This window comes from Pleurodeles waltl, chromosome 5 (assembly GCF_031143425.1).
Source record: "Pleurodeles waltl isolate 20211129_DDA chromosome 5, aPleWal1.hap1.20221129, whole genome shotgun sequence".
In the NCBI taxonomy this organism is placed as follows: domain Eukaryota; kingdom Metazoa; phylum Chordata; class Amphibia; order Caudata; family Salamandridae; genus Pleurodeles; species Pleurodeles waltl.
Window position 1 is genome coordinate 838,144,306 of NC_090444.1, and position 20,193 is coordinate 838,164,498.

The following is a 20,193-nucleotide window of genomic DNA, read 5'->3' on the forward strand; positions in this document are numbered from 1 at the left end:
GCTCTCTCATTTCTTTCCAAATTGTCACTAACAGGCTTTCTGACCCAACCCACCCTGTAATGAGTTGTGAAAGGGTGGGACAGCTGAGACTTCAGTCCTTGATTGACTCAAGCCCCTGGTACAGCAGGGCTTAAAGCCGAAGTACCCATGACTAACTTCATCATACACTCTTCAGGAGGTGGAGCTCAGTCCACAAGAGTATTGCTGTGCTAGGCTAGTGGCATCACAGGTCTCAAAGCTGTGTGAATGCCAGTCAGGAAAATGCATTGACAACTCAGATTGCTGTAATGAGCATCTGCACATTACTAAGTCCAAGCAGTGTTCACAGGGAACACTGCGAGCAAGTGCAATCCTTAGACAGCACAAGTATGATTGTAGCTCTATTTTACAATCACATTAAAAAGAATAAAAAGAAAGGAATTTTGACTTTGTTAGAAAATGTTAGCAAAAAGGAAGTAGCATTGCTCTATACTATATTATTCCACTTTTTTAAATTTTCCATACTGCCCATTTCAAGTAGATTCGTGCATGCTCATAGAATTTGCTTAGAAGAAATAGGTGGAATGCTTTCATTATTATCAGTCACTGGTAATTACTTTGACTGCATTCCAGTCTGACCACACTATCCCACCCCTCTTGCTCTTAGCAGCTCTCTTCAACTTTGATGCCTACATCTGCCAACGTCATTGTCTCCTCTCTGCCTCCCTATTAGTGACAGTGAGCGTGTACATATTAAGGATCCATTCATTCCTTCAACTCTGTGGAGAGCAATCGGGGGAGGGGTAATGGGGTGCTCTGGTGCAACTAGAGCTGTACTTTGAGGGGGCTAAAACTTTGCATAAAGGGGCAGAGCCATCATCAGAGGCTGAGTCAAAATTATTTGTGAGTATCCCCTCACCGTTCTCATACAGTATGTAACATGAACTGTATTTTTAACATAACATAACTGTGCCCTGTATGTGTTCCCTGTGTGATGACTAACTGTCTCACTGAGGCTCTGCTAACCAGAACCTCAGTGGTTATGCTCTCTCTTTGCTTTCCAAATTGTCACTAACAGGCTAGTGACCAATTTCACCAATTCACATTGGCATACTGGAACACCCTTATAATTCCCTAGTATATGGTACTGAGGTACCCAGGGTATTTTGGTGTTCCAGGAGATCCCTATGGGCTGCAGCATTTCTTTTGCCACCCATAGGGAGCTCTGACAATTCTTACACAGGCCTGCCACTGCAGCCTGAGTGAAATAACGTCCACGTTATTTCACAGCCATTTACCACTGCACTTAAGTAACTTATAAGTCACCTATATGTGTAATCTTTACCTGGTAAAGGTTGGGTGCTAAGTCACTTAGTGTGTGGGCACCCTGGCACTAGCCAAGGTGCCCCCACATCATTCAGGGCAAATTCCCCGGACTTTGTGAGTGCGGGGACACCATTACACGCGTGCTGTTTCCAAGATGGCAGAGGTCTGGAGCACACTGGAGGAGCTCTGGGCACCTCCCCTGGGAGGTGCAGGTCCGGGGAGTGGTCACTCCCCTTTCCTTTGTCCAGTTTCACGCCAGAGCAGGGCTGGGGGATCCCTGAACCGGTGTAGACTGGCTTATGCAGAGATGGGCACCATCTGTGCCCATCAAAGCATTTCCAGAGGCTGGGTGAGGCTAATCCTCCCCAGGCCTGACACCTTTTTCCAAAGGAAGAGGGTGTAACACCCTCTCTCTGAGGAAGTCCTTTGCTCTGCCTTCCTGGGCCAAGCCTGGCTGGACCCCAGGAGGGCAGAAACCTGTCTGAGGGGTTGGCAGCAGCAGCAGCTGCAGTGGATACCCCGGAAAGGCAGTTTGGCAGTACCCGGGTTCTGTGCTAGAGACCAGGGGGATCATGCAATTGTCCCCCCAATACCAGAATGGTATTGGGGTGACAATTCCATGATCTTAAACATGTTACATGGCTATGTTCGGAGTTACCATTGTGACGCTATACATAGGTAGTGACCTATGTATAGTGCACGCGTGTAATGGTGTCCCCGCAATCACAAAGTCCAGCGAAATTGCCCTGAACGATGTGGGGGCACCTTGACTAGGGCCAGGGTACCCACACACTAAGTAACTTGGCACCCAACCTTCACCATTGAGGGTTAGACATATAGGTGACTCATAAGTTACTTATGTGCAGTGAAAAATGGCTGTGAAATAATGTGGACGTTATTTCACTCAGGCTGCAGTGGCAGGCCTGTGTAAGAATTGCCTGAGCTCCCTATGGGTGGCCAAAGAAATGCTGCAGCCCATAGGGATCTCCTGGAACCCCAATACCCTGAGTACCTAAGTACAATGTACAAGGGAACTATATGGGTGTACCAGTGTGCCAATGAGAATTGGTAAATTTAGTCACTAGCCTGTTAGTGACAATTTGGAAAGCAGAGAGAGCATAACCACTGAGGTTCTGGTTAGCAGAGCCTCACTGAGACAGTTAGTCATCACACAGGGAACACATACAGGGCACACTTCTGAGCACTGGGGCCCTGGCTGGCAGGGTCCCAGTGACACATACACTAAAACAACATATATACAGTGAAATATGGGGGTAACATGCCAGGCAAGATGGTACTTGTAGGAGGCTGGACTGGTTTGTAGTGAGTACCAAGGGGGTACTTGCACCTTGCACCAGGCCCAGTTATCCCTTATTAGTGTATAGGGTGTCTAGCAGCTTAGGCTGATAGATAATGGTAGCTTAGCAAAGCAGCTCAGGCTGAACTAGGAGACGTGTGAAGCTACTACAGTACCACTTAGTGTCATATGCACAATATCATAAGAAAACACAATACACAGTTATACTAAAAATAAAGGTACTTTATTTTTATGACAATATGCCAAAGTATCTTAGAGTGTACCCTCAGTGAGAGGATAGGAAATATACACAAGATATATATACACAATAGCAAAAATATGCAGTATAGTCTTAGAAAACAGTGCAAACAATGTATAGTTACAATAGGATGCAATGGGGAAACATAGGGATAGGGGCAACACAAACCATATACTCCAGAAGTGGAATGCGAACCACGAATGGACCCCAAACCTATGTGACCTTGTAGAGGGTCGCTGGGACTATTAGAAAATAGTGAGAGTTAGAAAAATAACCCTCCCCAAGACCCTGAAAAGTGAGTGCAAAGTGCACCAAAGTTCCCCTAAGGACAAAATAGTCGTGTTAGAGGGAGAATGCAAGGAAAACACAAATCAGCAATGCAACAACGATGGATTCCTGTCTGAAGGTACCTGTGGAACAAGGGGACCAAGTCCAAAAGTCACAAGCAGCTCGGAGATGGGCAGATGCCCAAGAAATGCCAGCGGTTGGTGCAAAGAAGCTCTTACTAGGCTGAAGAACTGTGAATACTGCAGGAACGACAAGGGCTAGAGACTTCCCCTTTGGAGGATGGATCCCCCACGCCTTGGAGAGTCGTGCAGAAGTGTTTTCCCGCCGGATGGACGCCAACAAGCCTTGCTACACGCAAATCGTGCGTTTGGCGTTTTTGGACGCTGCTGGGGCCCAGGAGGGACCAGGAGGTCGCAAATTGGACCTGCAGAGAGAGGGGACGTCGAGCAAGACAAGGAGCCCTCACTGAAGCAGGTAGCACCCGGAGAAGTGCCAGAAACAGGCACTACGAAGATGCGTGAAACGGTGCTTGCCGAAGTTGCACAAAGGAGTCCCACGTCGCCGGAGACCAACTTAGAAAGTCGTGCAATGCAGGTTAGAGTGCCGTGGACCCCGGCTTGGCTGTGCATGAAGGATTTCCGCCGGAAGTGCACAGGGGCCGGAGAAGCTTGCAAAGTCGCGGTTCCCAGCAATGCAGCCCAGCGAGGTGAGGCAAGGACTTACCTCCACCAAACTTGGGCTGAAGAGTCACTGGACTGTGGGGGTCACTTGGACGGTGTCGCTGGATTCGAGGGACCTCGCTCGTCGTGCTGAGAGGAGACCCAAGGGACCGGAGATGCAGCTTTTTGGTGCCTGCGGTTGCAGGGGGAAGATTCCGTCGACCCACGGGAGATTTCTTCGGAGCTTCTGGTGCAGAGAGGAGGCAGACTACCCCCACAGCATGCACAAGCAGGAAAACAGTCGAGAAGGCGGCAGGATCAGCGTTACAGAGTTGCAGTAGTCGTCTTTGCTACTATGTTGCAGGTTTGCAGGCTTCCAGCGCGGTCAGCGGTCGATTCCTTATCAGAAGGTGAAGAGGGAGATGCAGAGGAACTCGGCTGAGCTCATGCATTCGTTATCTAAAGTTTCCCCAGAGACAGAGACCCTAAATAGCCAGAAAAGAGGGTTTGGCTACCTAGGAGAGAGGAAAGGCTACTAACACCTGAAGCTCCTTCAGCAGGAGTCTCTGACGTCACCTGGTGGCACTGGCCACTCAGAGCAGTCCAGTGTGCCAGCAGCACCTCTGTTTCCAAGATGGCAGAGGTCTGGAGCACACTGGAGGAGCTCTGGACACCTCCCAGGGGAGGTGCAGGTCAGGGGAGTGGTCACTCCCCTTTCCTTTGTCCAGTTTCGCGCCAGAGCAGGGGCTAAGGGGTCCCTGAACCGGTGTAGACTGGCTTATGCAGAATTGGGCACATCTGTGCCCAACAAAGCATTTCCAGAGGCTGGGGGAGGCTACTCCTCCCCTGCCTTCACACCATTTTCCAAAGGGAGAGGGTGTCACACCCTCTCTCAGAGGAAGTTCTTTGTTCTGCCATCCTGGGCCAGGCCTGGCTGGACCCCAGGAGGGCAGCTGCCTGTCTGAGGGGTTGGCAGCAGCAGCAGCTGCAGTGAAACCCCAGGAAGGGCAGTCTGGCAGTACCAGGGTCTGTGCTACAGACCACTGGGATCATGGAATTGTACCAACAATGCCAGGATGGCATAGAGGGGGCAATTCCATGATCATAGACATGTTACATGGCCATATTCGGAGTTACCATGGTGAAGCTACATATAGGTAGTGACCTATATGTAGTGCACGCGTGTAATGGTGTCCCCGCACTCACAAAGTTCAGTGAATTGGCTCTGAACAATGTGGGGGCACCTTGGCTAGTGCCAGGGTGCCCTCACACTAAGTAACTTTGCACCTAACCTTTACCAGGTAAAGGTTAGACATATAGGTGACTTATAAGTTACTTAAGTGCAGTGTAAAATGGCTGTGAAATAACGTGGACGTTATTTCACTCAGGCTGCAGTGGCAGGCCTGTGTAAGAATTGTCAGAGCTCCCTATGGGTGGCAAAAGAAATGCTGCAGCCCATAGGGATCTCCTGGAACCCCAATACCCTGGGTACCTCAGTACCATATACTAGGGAATTATAAGAGTGTTCCAGTAAGCCAATGTAAATTGGTAAAAATGGTCACTAGCCTGTTAGTGACAATTTGAAAGTAATGAGAGAGCATAACCACTGAGGTTCTGGTTAGCAGAGCCTCAGTGAGACAGTTAGGCACCACACAGGGAACATATTCATGCACACCTATGAGCACTGGGGCCCTGTGTGACAGGGTCCCAGTGACACATACATATAGGCCACAAACCTATGAGCACTGGGGTCCTGACTAGCAGGATCCCAGTGACACATAACAACCATACTGAAAACATGGTGTTTTCACTATGAGCACTGAGGCCTGGCTATCAGGATCCCAGTGAGACAGTGAAAACAGTGACAAACACCCTGACATACACTCACAAACAGGCCAAAAGTGGGGGTAACAAGGCTAGAAAGAGGCTACCTTCTCACAGTACTTTCCTACAGTCAGAAAAGGGTGAACAGAAAAGTTCATACAGTGGGTGACAAGGATGGCAAGAAGAAGGATGGTAAGTCTTCTGACAAGGGTGGGGACAAAAGTAAACATACTGAATCTTCATCAGGCCCACAAAAATCCTCTGGGGGTGGTGGGTCCAAATCCTCCTTCAATAATCAAGCTAAAAAGCCTTGGTGTTATTTCTGGAAAGTCAAAGGCCATTTGGCAACTGATTCCAGCTGTTCAAAGAAAACCCCCAAATCTGCCAACACCACAAACCCTGCTACAAATTCTAGTGCCCCTAGTAATAGCAGTGGTGGTAGGAAACCTACTAATAGCCAATCCAAGGGTGTGGCTGGGCTCACTATTGGCAATGTAGTTGGGGTTGGTCTTGTTAGGGAGACCACAGAGGCAGCTTTAGTCCCTGAAGGTGCCATTGATTTGGCCACTTTGGTTGCTTGTCCCTTTAAAATGGATAAATACAAGCAACTTCCCCTAATAAATGGTGTAGAGGTTCAGGCATACAGGGACACAGGAGCCAGTGTAACTATGGTCATAGAGAAACTGGTCCACCCTGAACAACACCTACTTGGTCAGCAGTACCAAGTGACAGGCGCTCATGACAACACTCTTAGCCACCCCATTGCCGTTGTGAATCTCAACTGGGGGGAGTTAATGGTCCAAAGAAAGTTGTGGTTGCCTCAGATTTACCTTTAGACTGTCTACTAGGGAATGATTTAGAGACATCAGCTTGGGCAGAAGTGGAGTTGGAGGCTCATGCAGCAATATTGGGCATTCCTGGGCATATTTTTGATTTAACCAGGGCTCAGGCCAAAGAGCAAAAAGGACAGGGTGAGATTGATCCTGGAACAATGGACCAAATGCTCCCTAAAGCTAGGGGTAGCAAGGCTAAATCCCTACCCACTATCCCTCCGTCTACAGATGATTCTCCTTCTGAGGAAGAAAAATGTCCTCCCTGTGCAGAACCTTCACCAGATGAGCTGGCAGCAGACACTGCTGAGCTTTTGGGTGGAGGGGGGCCTGCAAGGGAAGAGCTGAGTGTGGCACACCAAACCTGTCCCACATTAGAGGGTCTCAGACAGCAAGCTGTCAAACAGCAAAATGGGGATGTCAGTGATAGCCATAGAGTTTACTGGGAGGACAACCTCTTGTACACAGAGGCAAGGGACCCAAAACCTGGAGCAGCATGGAGATTGGTCATTCCCCTGCAGTACAGAGAGTTCCTCCTAACTCTTGCACATGACATTCCTTTGGCTGGGCATTTGGGCCAGATCAAGACTTGGGAAAGACTTGTCCCCTTGTTTCACTGGCCTAGGATGTCAGAGGACACTAAAGATTTTTGCAAGTCTTGTGTGACCTGCCAAGCCAGTGGCAAGACTGGTGGCACTCCAAAGGCACCTCTAATTCCACTACCAGTGGTTGGGGTGCCCTTTGAAAGGGTAGGGGTTGACATAGTTGGCCCCCTTGACCCTCCTACTGCTTCAGGCAATGGGTTTAAAATACATAGGTTTATCTTGGTGGTTGTGGACCATGCCACAAGATATCCTGAAGGAATTCCTCTAAGGACCACTACAGCTCCTGCAGTGGCAAAGGCCCTCCTGGGAATCTTTTCCAGGGTGGGTTTCCCTAAAGAGGTAGTATCAGACAGAAGTAGCAACTTCATGTCTGCATACTTGAAAGCAATTTTGAAGGAGTGTGGTGTTACCTACAATTTCACCACTCCTTACCATCCACAGACTAATGGACTGGTAGAGAGGTTTAATAAAACTCTCAAAGCTATGATAATGGGACTCCCTGAAAAAATCAGGAGGAGATGGGATGTCCTGTTACCTTGCCTCCTTTTTTGCTTACAGGGAGGTACCCCAGAAAGGAGTGGGCTTCATCCCCTTTGAACGCCTCTTTGGGCACCCTGTAAGAGGTCCACTCACTCTTGAGAAGGAGGATTGGGAACAACCTTTAAAAGCTCCTAAACAAGGCATAGTGGAATATGTACTTGGCCTAAGATCCAGAATGGCCGAGTACATGAAAAAGGCCAGTTAAAACCTCCAGTCCAGCCAGGAGCTGCAAAAGAAATGGCATGACCAGAAGGCTGTTCTGATCCAGTACCAACCAGGACAGAAGGTGTGGGTATTGGAGCCTGTGGCCCCAAGAGCACTCCAAGACAAATGGAGTGAACCCCATCTAACTGTTGAGAAAAATGGTGAGGTTACCTATTTGGTAGACCTGGTCACTGGCAGGAGTCCCCTTAGGGTGATTCATGTCAACCGCCTGAAACCCTACTATGACAGGGCTGATCTCACCCTGCTCATGGCAACAGATGAGGGACAGGAAGAAGAGAGTGACCCTCTCCCTGATCTCTTATCCACCACTGAAGCAGATGCCTTAGTGGAGGGAGTAGTTTTAGCAGACTGTCTGACTGTAGAACAGAAAGACAACTGCATCAATCTCCTAGGACAATTTTCTGACCTCTTTTCAATTGTGCCAGGTACAACATCCTGGTGTGAACACACAATTGATACTGGAGACAGCCTGCCTGTCAAAAGTAAGATTTATAGGCAGCCTGACCATGTCAGAGACTGCATTAAACAAGAGGTGCAGAAAATGTTGGATCTGGGAGTGATTGAGCCTTCTGAAAGCCCATGGGCTAGCCCAATGGTGCTTGTACCAAAGCCTCACACAAAAGATGGAAAAAGGGAGATGAGGTTTTGTGTAGTCTCAATCAGGTAACAAAAACTGATGCTCACCCTATACCAAGGGCGGATGAGCTCTTTGATACACTGGAATCTGCCAAGTATCTTAGCACTTTTGATTTGACTGCAGGGTATTGGCAGATCAAATTTGCAGAAGATGCTAAAGAAAGACTGCATTTTCAACTCTATGAGGGCACTACCAATTTACAGTGATGCCCTTTGGTTTGAAAAATGCACCTGCCACTTTTCAGAGGTTGGTGAACACAGTCCTGCAATGATTGTAGGCTTTCAGTGCAGCATATCTTGATGAGATTGCTGTCTTTAGCTTAACCTGGGATGAACACCTGGTCCACCTTTGGAAAGTTTTGGAGGCCCTGCAAAAGGCAGGCCTCACGATCAAGGCCTCAAAGTGCCAGATAAGGCAGGGAATAGTGGTTTATCTGGGCCACCAGGTAGGTGGAGAACAGATTGCACCACTACAGGGGAAAATCCAGACAATCATAGATTGGGTTCCCCCTACAACTCAGACCCAGGTGAGAGCCTTTTTAGGCCTCACAGGGTATTGCAGGATATTCCTTAAAAACTATGGCTCCATAGCAGCCCCTCTTAATGATCTCACAAGTAAGGAAATGCCTAAGAAGGTGTTCTGGACAGCTAGCTGTGTGAAGAAGTAGCCTCTTTCTAGCCTTGTTAACCCCACTTTTGGCATGTTTGTGAGTATATGTCAGAATGTTTTCACTGTATCACTGGAATCCTGCTAGCCAGGGCCCAGTGCTCATAGTGAGGACCCTATGTTGTCAGTTTGTTTTTTATGTGTCACTGGGACCCTGCTAGCCAGGACCCCAGTGCTCATAAGTTTGTGGCCTATATGTGTTCCCTATGTGATGCCTCACTATCTCATTGAGGCTCTGCTAACCAGATCCTCAGTGTTTATGCTCTCTCTTTACTTTACAATTTGTCACTAACAGGCTAGTGACTAAATTTACCAATTCACATTGGCATACTAGTACACCTATATAATTCCCTAGTATATGGTACTGAGGGTACCAAGGGTATTGGGGTTCCAGGAGATCCCTATGGGCTGCAGCATTTATTTTGCCACCCATAGGGAGCTCTGACAATTCTTACACAGGCCTGCCAGTGCAGCCCGTGTGAAATAACGTCCACGTTATTTCACAGCCATTTACCACTGCACCTAAGTAACTTATAAGTCACCTATATGTCTATCCTTCACCTGGTGAAGGTTGGGTGGAAAGTTACTTAGTGTGTGGGCACCCTGGCACTAGCCAAGGTGCCCCCACTTTGTTCAGGGCAAATTCCCCGGACTTTGTGAGTGCGGGGACACCATTACACGCATGCACTATACATAGCCTCCCCCAGCCTCTGGAAATGCTTTGATTGGCACAGATGGTGCCCATCTCTGCATAAGCCAGTCTACACCGGTTCAGGGATCCCACAGCCCTGCTCTGGCGCGAAACTGGGCAAAGGAAAGGGGAGTGACCACTCCCCTGACCTGCACCTCCCAGGGGAGGTGCCCGGAGCTCCTCCCATGTGTCCCTGACCTCTGCCATCTTGGAAACAGAGGTGTTCGGGGCACACTGGACTGCTCTGAGTGGCCAGTGCCTGAAGGTGACATCAGAGGCTGATAGGCTCTTACCTCTCTTGGTAGCCAAACCTCCTTTTCTGGCTATTTAGGGTCTCTGCTTTGGGGAATTTGGTAGATAACGAATGCAAGAGCTCATCAGAGTTCCTCTGCATCTCCCTCTTCACCTTCTAACTGAGGATTGACTGCTGACTGCTCAGGACGCCTGCAAAACCGCAACACAGTAGCAAGACGACTACCAGCAACATTGTAGCACCTCATCCTGACGGCTTTCTCGACTGTTTCCAGGTGTTGCATGCTCTGGGGGTAGCCTGCCTTCACCCTGCATTAGAAGCTATGAAGAAATCTCCCGTGGGTCGACGGAATCTTCCCCCTGCTAAAGCAGGCACCAAAAGACTGCAACACTGGTCCTCTGGGTCCCCTCTCATCCTGACGAGCGTGGTCTCTGGAACTCAGCAACTCTGTCCAAGTGACTCCCACAGTCCAGTGACTCTTCAGTCCAAGTTTGGTGGAGGTAAGTCCTTGCCTCCCTACGCTAGACTGCATTGCTGGGTACCGCGTGATTTGCAGCTTATCCGGCTCCTGTGCACTCTTCCAGGATTTCCTTCGTGCACAGCCAAGCCTGGCTCCCCCACACTCCTTCCTCTAGTGCACAACCTTCTGAGTTGTCCTCCCGCGTCGTGCAACTCCCTTTTGTGACTTTGCATGGACTCCGGTTCACTCTTCTTCCAAGTGCCTGTTAGGGTGCTTCTGCGGGTGCTGCCTGCTTCTGTGAGGGCTCCCTGAGTTGCTGGGGGCCCCCTCTGTCTCCTCCTCCAAGTGGCAACATCGTGGTCCCTCCTGGGCCACAGCAACACCCAAAAACCTCTACCACGACCCTTGCAGTTAGCAAGGCTTGTTTGCGGTCTTTCTGCGTGGGAACATGTCTGCAAGCTTCATCGTGACGTGGGACATCGGTCTTCCAAAGGAGAAGTTCCTAGTCCATTTCCTTCTTGCAGAACGCCAAGCTTCTTCCAACCGGTGGCAGCTTCCTTGCACCCTCAGATGGCATTTCCTGGGCTCCTGCCCACTCTCGACACTGTTGCGACTATTGGACTTGGTCCCCTTGTCTTACAGGTACTCAGGTCTGGAAATCCACTGTTGTTGCATTGCTGGTGTTTGCTCTTCCTGCAGAATCCCCCTGTCACGACTTCTGTGCTGCACTTTACACCTACCTTTCAGGATCTTGGGGTGGGCTATTTTTCTAACCCTCACTGTTTTCTTACAGTCCCAGCGACCATCTACAAACTCACATAGGTTTGGGGTCCGTTTGTGGTTCGCATTCCACTTTTGCAGTATATGGTTTGTGTTGCCCCTATACCTATGTGCTCCTATTGTAATCTATTGTAATTCCACACTGCTTGCATTACTTTTCTTGCTATTTCTTTCCTAAGTTTGGTTTGTGTAAATATATCTTCTGTATATAACTTATCCTCATACTGAGGGTACTCACTGATATACTTTTGGCATATTGTCATAAAAATAAAGTACCTTTATTTTTAGTAACTCTGTGTATTTTGTTTTCTTATGATATTGTGCATATGATATAAGTGGTATAGTAGGAGCTTTACATGTCTCCTAGTTCAGCCTAAGCTGCTTTGCCATAGCTACCTTCTATCAGCCTAAGCTGCTAGAAACACCTCTTCTACACTAATAAGGGATAACTGGACCTGGCACAAGGTGTAAGTACCTCTGGTACCCACTACAAGCCAGACCAGCCTCCTACAGTTGTGCACAAAGGAATCCTTGGAGAAGTGCACAGAAGCCGGAGCAGCTGCAAATCACGCAGTACACAGGTTTGAAGTCTAGCGTGGGGAGGCAAGGACTTACCTCAACCAAACTTGGACTGAAGGATCACTGGGCTGTGGGAGTCACTTGGATAGAGTTCCAGTGTGTCCCAGACTTCTGCCATCTTGGAAACTGAGGTGTTGGGGGCACACGGGACAGTTCCTGTGTGCCAGCGACCAATCTCGTCAGAATGAGAGGGGACCCAGAGAACTGGTGATGCATTCTTTTGATGCCTGCTTTAGCAGGGGGAAGATTCCGCCAGCTCACTGGAGATTTCTTCTTGGCTTCCAGTGCAGGATGAAGGCAGATGACCTCCAGAGCATGCACCACCAGGAAACAGTTGAGAAAGCCGTCAGGATGAGGCGCTACAATGTTGCTGGTAGTCATCTTGCTACTGGTTTGCGGTTTTACAGGTGTCCTTGAGCAGTCAGCGGTCGATCCTTGGCAGAAATCGAAGAGGGAAGTGCAGAGGAACTCTGGTGAGCTCTTGCATTCGTTATCTGAAGAATACCCCAGAGGAGAGACCCTAAATAGCCAGAAAAGGAGGTTTGGCTACCAAGAAAGGAGGATTGGCTACCAAGAAAGGTAAGAGCCTATCAGAGGGGGTCTCTGACGTCACCTGTTGGCACTGGCCATGCAGAGCAGTCCAGGGTGCCCCCAACACCTCTGTTTCCAAGATGGCAGAGGTCTGGGACACACTGGAGGAGCTCTGGGCACCTCCCCTGGGAGGTACTGGTCAGTGGAGTGGTCACTCCCCTTTCCTTTGTCCAGTTTCGCGCCAGAGCAGACATGTTACATGGCCATGTTCGGAGTTACCATTGTGACGCTATACATAGGTAGTGACTTATGTATAGTGCACACGTGAAATGGTGTCCCCGCAATCACAAAGTCTGGGGAATTTGCCCTGAACGATGTGGGGGCACCTTAGCTAGTGCCAGGGTGCCCACACACTAAGTAACTTTGGACCCAACCATCACCAGGTGAAGGTTAGACATATAGGTGACTTATAAGTATTTGCAGTGACAAATTTAGAAAGCAGATAGAGCATAAACACTGAGGTTCTGGTTAGCAGAGCCTCAGTGATACAGTTAGGCACCACACAGGGAACACATACAGGGCACATACTATGAGCTCTGGGGTCCTGCCTAGCAGGATCCCAGTGACACAAGTGCTAAAACATACATACATACAGTGAAAATGGGGGTAACAATCCAGGCAAGATGGTACTTTCCTACAGCCTGTCAAAGGCTGATCAATCAAGGGATGCTGCTACAGGGCTGATTTCAGGATCTTTAGGAAACCAGTTCTAAAACGAAGTTCCTGTAATTGTTATAATAAATCCAACCTTGGCAAGTTTTTGTATTTATTGTTACTATTAGTTTGACATCTTGAATGACTGTTCTAGCTAACTCCTGGCAAAATATTGTTTTATTAAAGTTTAATACAGCCTTTCCATGTGAACCTAAGGAGATAGCAGGGCTACAGTGGGGAAAAATGAAATTGGCAGTTTTCCCCTCACGATTTCATATCAAACATTTTGTTACTACCCCTCCTTATTATTACAATGCACCCTACCCTTGGGGCACCTAGGGTGGGCCTTAGGGGTGACTTATATGTAAAACTAAGGTAGGTTAAGACTTTGGAAGTGCTTTTAATTCCAAACTCAAGTTTGGACATAGTTTTATTTTAAAAGCAGCTTGGAAGGCAGGATTGTCTTTTAAAATGACAGCAGGCACCACATCAGTGCACACCTAGGTACATTAAATCTACTAGGCCGCTAAACCAACATGCCCTACTACATCCTAGGGACTAACAGGTAGGTTGCCAGAGCCATTTATAATTATCCCTAATAACCCTATACCTTTTAAAAAGAGCACTGGGTCTGGTTTGCAAACCGCGGGGCACAATCAGCCCAAACACACCAGTATCAATCAAAATTGGGCTAAAAAAAGTAAGGGGCACATTTGCAAAAAGTCCTGTTTCCTCACACCACCCCACCAGCCAACACATCCTGGGAAAGTTTTCCTGGCTGGTCAGGCGAGGAAGACAGTGAAGAAAACTGACTCTACTATTGCAGAGCCTGCTCTGCCTTACATCCTTCTATTAAGGTCACTCCCTCTTGGCAGTTAACCCATCTCAACAGTGACATATCCGATTTTAAGTTGAATCCCCACTACACGTTTGTTGGTTTCTTCCTCCCCTACTATTTTGGGTAGTAAGGTGCCCACCTCTTCTATCCCTAACTTTGCTAGGGCAACACCTAGCTTACAGACAGAGAACACTCAACACTTTAGCAACCCCACCATGATCAGCATGATCATGGGGCCTATCTTGCTTTTGGTCATGGGGTCTGCCTCCTTTGCCAAGTATAGTGATGATATGAAGGCCAGCGCCCAGTAGAGGCTACTGACATCTGTCAGAATACAGAACCACACCCTAAGCTCTCCACTGACATGTAGGTGAGGTGCTTTATGGGCATCTGTGGATTCTTGGAACCTATCTTGCTGTTTAGAGTGGGGGGCTACCACATCATGTGGCACACACCCTTCTTTCGCTCACCCTTCTGTCAGGACAGGGTTGACACCCTGCTGCTGAACAGCTGCCTGACTGCTCAGGACTTCCTTATGATCAGGTGAAGTCTTAGCAGTACCAACTCTGGGATTCCCCCTTACTGTAGTGGCTCCTAATCTGTGCTCCTCGGCTCCCCGGTGTGCAGTCAAAACTGATTAGAGGCACCGCACACAATTTAGGAACTACTGGGCTATTCTCACATTCAAGACCTGTCTCTATTAGCCTGTTGTTTGTTTCACAAAAAGGTTAACTTTTGACAGTTAAAATATGTTACAGGCTGTAGCCACAAGATGACTAAACAGGCACAGCACTTTCAAAAAGAGTATGCTGAACATGGAGTGCAATAGGTTTTCACAGACGCTTGCAAACTAAGAGGCATATTTAAGAGCTCCTAGTGCCACCGGAGCTTCACTTTTAGTGACTCTCTGGTTGCGCTATACACTGCACTGTATTTACAAGGTGAAGTTAAGCCACTTTTTGTGGCTTAACGCCACCTTATAATTATGGCCCTTTCACACACAGCACTTTGCGTAGAAGGGGCGGACAATGGGTGTTGCTGTGGGCATGTCACAGCAATACCCATTGCATTTTGATGCTGACCCAAATTTACAAGTTTTTGTAAACCTGAGGCAGCGTCAAAATCTAACACCACCCCAGGGGTGGCGTTAATGTGGCACAATAAGGAAAAATGCTTTTGTTTCTCCTCTTTTTTTGCTCTTCCTATGTGTGCTGCATTCTGCAGCACAAATAGAAAGAGGAGATGGCCATTTCAGATTGTTAATGTGCAGGAAGGTGTTTCTTCATGCACAATAACAATCTCCCTCTCAATGCAGCCATCCTTGCACAATGGTGCAAGGGTTGCTTTGTTTGGCACATGGCAGCAAATTCAGCGCCGGTGCAGGGGGAAACACAGGGGTGCATTGTATTCTATTAAATACGGTGCATCCCTGCGAAAAGTACAGTGCACGACGCTGCCAAATTTGGCACAGCGATGCGCATAGTCATTTTCCCCTAAATCTGGCCCTAAGTGAACACAATGTTTGTAACACCACTTTTAGGCAGATATTCTAATGGAAAAGAGACAGAGCAGCAAATGCCAGCTCAAACAAAGTGAACTTTGTGCATTGAAAAATCATCAATAGTGATGTCATAATAACATTAAAACAAAATCCGACACAAGCTCCTTTTTGAATGTCAAATGATGGCAAAATGTCATCCTATGAATAACCCTTATAATGGGCAGCTGAATGTCTTTTCACCCTTCAGTGTAGTAATAAAATAGCCAGAAAAAGCCTTTTTAACTGGTGATGGTTTCCTTTACCATCATATACACATCACACAAATAGTATTGGCCATAATCATAAGGAACAGTATTATATTATGCAATAGTGGTGGCAAAACAGAAAGAAAATAGTGGAAGTAAATGGCTTAAAACTCTTCAAAGTAAAAGAAAAGACTGGATTGTCCAATCAATTATTTTTTCAGTATTTACTATAGACACACAACCCAACAGATTATGTTTTGATACAACAGTAGTAACAGAGGGAGGGTGGCAGCTATTTAAAATGGGGAGGCCTCCAGCAAACTGCCTACACTTGGGTGCACCTAAAGCAATTTTTTAAAACAAAAAAAATATTTAAAAAAAATAAATATAAAATAAAATAAAAAATCCATATGGCATGCAGATCCCAGTGCTGAAGACTGTTGTTTCTGACTCAGCTAATTAAAGTTTTCTATTAAACAACTGTTAAATTTTTACTTTGTTATATCTATAATTACCTTCATCAGCTTCATCCCAATTATTTCCAGGAAGAAAAATGGAAGTACTCCCTAGGCCGGGGTGGCATCCCCCCAACCAGGCAAAAAAACATATGGGGAGCTGCAGCCAACGGCCAATAGGGAAAGGGAGCCGCGGGTCGAGGATGTTTGGGAACCACTGCCCTTACTAGGTCAGAAGGCCCTTGGCTCACTGGATCTCGCTTTAAGATTGGCTTGCATTTCCTCTTTTTTTTCCCTTTCTCTTTTAGGACTTCTTGGATACTTGTGGATGCACCCACCTGTCAGCTGCCCCCCCCCCCCACCCCAGTTCCCTGGAGCTAGACAACTTAGAGTCAACTAGATACTGGTGTAACTTGTCTGAGGTACAATTACTCTTTATGTTCTGCTTCATAAACAGATTGATAGGTTCTTACCTGGTTATCTGTATCCAGCCCTCTAGTGCCCTTACTGATATGCCAACAAAGCCTACCCAGGATTGGGTGCTCACTTTCTGGGTGTCCCTAAACTTTATCCTTTCCCTCTAGGGTCAGGAACCTATCCCTCCCGACCACTGGGATGAGTTTCCACAGAAGTGAACCCCAGTCTTGAGGACAAACCCTTTTGATCCTAAGGGGGCTCTCAAGTGCTGCCAGCCACTTGTCTATATCATCCCCCTCCTGGTACTTACGGACAACCCCTTTCGGGCAGCTTTGGGTCAAACCCACCACCCATTGACATCTCAAACTCTGTTTCACTGCCACCATCACTTCTTCCTGACATGCCTGCCTATTCTTGGCCAGGGCCACCTTCTCTGCCTCTAGAGCTATATAGGCTAACTAGGCCTCATGTTCTCTCTCTCAGAGGAAAGTACTGCTTCTTCTTGGGCACATACCATAGACCCTCCCTTCCCACTAGCTAGGGGCTGGGCCCTGGTTTCTGAAGTAGTGTACAGGGGTTCATCCTCCTCCTCTTAGAGGTAGAAGGGGTCATTTTCCCCTCCCCGTCTCTCCCTGGGGATTCATATGTTTCTACTAGCACTGGCCAGGGCTCAAGGGAATGCACCGGCTCTGCCTTCTTTGTGTTGGTATGTGCTGGTAACCCCCCTCTTTCTGTACATCACCTTAATCTCAGCTACAGTGACTGTGGGTAGGCTACCCAGATCAAGCACAATGGTATCCATAGTTATGGATCACACAAAACCTTTGCCACCTATTGATCAGAACAATTTAGAAAACTTAAAAATGAAGTAATTAAAAAAAAAATTGTCCACATTAAAAAAAAATTGAAACTTTTTTTTTTTAATTTAGGTAAATTTATTGGATGTTTAAAGATCTTCATTGTATGATGTATGAAACACAAGTCCTGGATCCCATCACTGCGCACCAAATGTTGGAAAGTTGTTTATTAGAAAGTCAGGTAGGTACCTACACTTAGTAATAAGACTCGTGCCCTAAGGTAACTATGACCTGTGCACCCCATGCGCAGTAATTTAATCAATTATGTCAAAGACGATGTCATGAGTGATATAATATGTAGGGTAATGAGCAGTTCAAGGTAAGGGCACGAGTTATAGTTACCTTAGGGCTTGAGTTATAGTTACTTGAGATAACTCTAACTATAACTGGTAAATTTCAGTGGTTTATAGAGTTTCAAACTGAACATTTCACCTAACTAAAATGTTTCTTTAACCTTTGGATTTTCAGTGAATTTCTAGTGTTTTTTTTAACATAAAGTAATATTTAATTACCATACGTTAACCCAACCTCTCACATGCAGCCAACCCCACTCTGCGCAGGGCGTTTGGTTGTGCATGGTGGGGGTTGATCAAAGGCCCGGCTAGGCCCAGAGTCAATCCCCCACATGCATCCAGCACCATGCTATGCACAACCATTGGCCATTCACAGGTGGTGGCTGTCCATAAGGCCTTACCTGTGGCCAGGTCCTTAGGCCAAACCCCACCATGCAGCCAACCTCATGCTGCACATAAGCTTTGACTGTACTCAGTTGGAGGTTGGCCAAAAGACCTGGCTTGTGGTCAGGCCCTGTGGCCACCCCCCCAAAGGCAGCCAACCCCATATTGTGCCCTGCCTTCGGCTGTGTATGGCAGGGTTGGCCACAAGGCCTGGCCCTGGGATCTCCAGAATATTTTTTTCAAAAAAGGTATGGGCTGCGTGTCCCAAACCTATTATGGCTCTGCATACTCCTTCCACCATGGCCAGTAATGAAAATTAAGGGATGGGGGACATACCCGTCGACCCTATCTCTGGGGCCCCGGTATTTTTTGGGGGAGGAAGGAGCATTTAGCCCCACTTCGCCCTACCGGTCATAAGCAAATGTTAGATAACATTTGGAAAGCCCCAGCTTTTGCCACCTACTGAGGATAGCACCACATCCAGTGGGAGGAAACCTACCTTCAATATAGGGTTTGAGTGACCAATGAGGAGGGGGTTGATCATTACTTGTGCAGACATCTGGGGCCAGACACAATCTGTGCACAGGGGGAGAAGGGTTTCCCCATCCTGAATTTTGAGAGTGAAGGGACACTGTCAGATAGGAACTGCTGAAAAAGTGGGAAGGGGACTTTTACCCCATTGATAAGGAGGATGGAGGAGTCACCCCAATCCTCTAGCTAGTGCCAGCCGTAAAGGTAGCTTCCCAAGCTACCTTCCCTTTTTTGGACCTGTGTAGAACTAGAAGAGGACTGGATCTGCTATCCATCATCTGAGAGTAGCCCTGAAGGACAGGTCCTGCTCCAAGTGTCAGTTAACTGACCTCTTGTGTAGCTGCAATAACATAAAAAGCTGCAAGAAGCCTTTTCCTAGAAATGTTCAGCTGGCCCATGGCAATTAGACCTGGACTGGACTTTGCTGTTGGCCTCTGCCTGACAACTTGAGAGTCTCTAAGGGCCCTCATGTGACATATGGCATAATCCATTTTCAGCAAGAAAGTTTATTCACTCAAGAGATCCAGTGGGACCACCTTGCTTCAATTTTCCAGTCTTTGATTCCATGGCAGCAGCTGCAATTTCAGCAGCAGCACACTCAAGCAGGATTTTTCTTTTCAAAAAGTGATAAAGTCCTTTCCTCCGTTGGACTTAGAAACCTTTTGCACACATTTTTTACTTCTAGGCTTTCTCCAGCAACTATGCACTTGTAACCAACCAGGGCTCCATCGCAGTCAGCCACAGATTGAATATGGGTCCCTGTCTGCTGCTGCCATAGACTATCATTGATGCTTTCTGCTTTTTGGCACTATGTTCACTTAAATATTTAAATATTCATATATTTGATTCCACTCATTTCATTTTTGTTTGTTGAAATAACTGTACTCATTGAACTGTTCTCTTTATTTTTAAAATTAGTTGTGGAGTAAGATTGTGTCTCAAGTTAGTTTTTCTACTCTGTATCAATTACTTCAACACCTTAAATATTGCCTTTAATTTAACCCTGACTTCTTCATGTCATGTTACCAGGGATTGAGCACAGGTTTATTTTCTTACATTTGAGTGGCCTCTAGAAGGTGGTGGCCTTGTGTAGGAGGCTGGCTTGGCTTGTAGTGGGTACCAGAGGTACTTACACCTTGTGCCAGGTCCAGTTATCCCTTATTAGTGTAGAAGAGGTGTTTCTAGCAGCTTAGGCTGATAGACGGTAGCTATAGCAGAGCAGCTTAGGCTGAACTAGGAGACATGCAAAGCTCCTACTATACTACTGGTATCATATGCACAATATCATAGGAAAACACAATACACAGATATACTAAAAATAAAGGTACTTTATTTTTATGACAATATGTCAAAAGTATCTCAGTGAGTACCCTCAGTATGAGGATGCCAAATATACACAAGATATATGTACACAATACGAAAAATAGGCAGTAATAGGAAAAGGAAGTAATGCAAGCAGTGTAAAGTTACAATAGATTGCAATAGGAGCTCATAGGTATAGGGGCAACACAAACCATATACTCCAAAAG

At 47.1% G+C, this 20,193-nt stretch overlaps 1 protein-coding gene across 7 annotated transcripts in view; it reads left to right on the plus strand.

Annotated features, from left to right (window-relative positions):
• VIT (vitrin) overlaps positions 1 to 20,193 on the plus strand; it is a 1,755,407-nt gene that overhangs the window by 114,216 nt on the left and 1,620,998 nt on the right. Inside the window, exon 2 of one of the 7 annotated variants that reach the window (XM_069234890.1) lies at positions 17,529 to 17,637. The exons of the other annotated variants lie outside the window; for them this stretch is intronic. The gene's annotated coding sequence lies outside the window, so the exon portion shown is untranslated. The remainder of the gene's footprint in view (positions 1 to 17,528; positions 17,638 to 20,193) is intronic. 7 annotated transcript variants of the gene reach the window in all.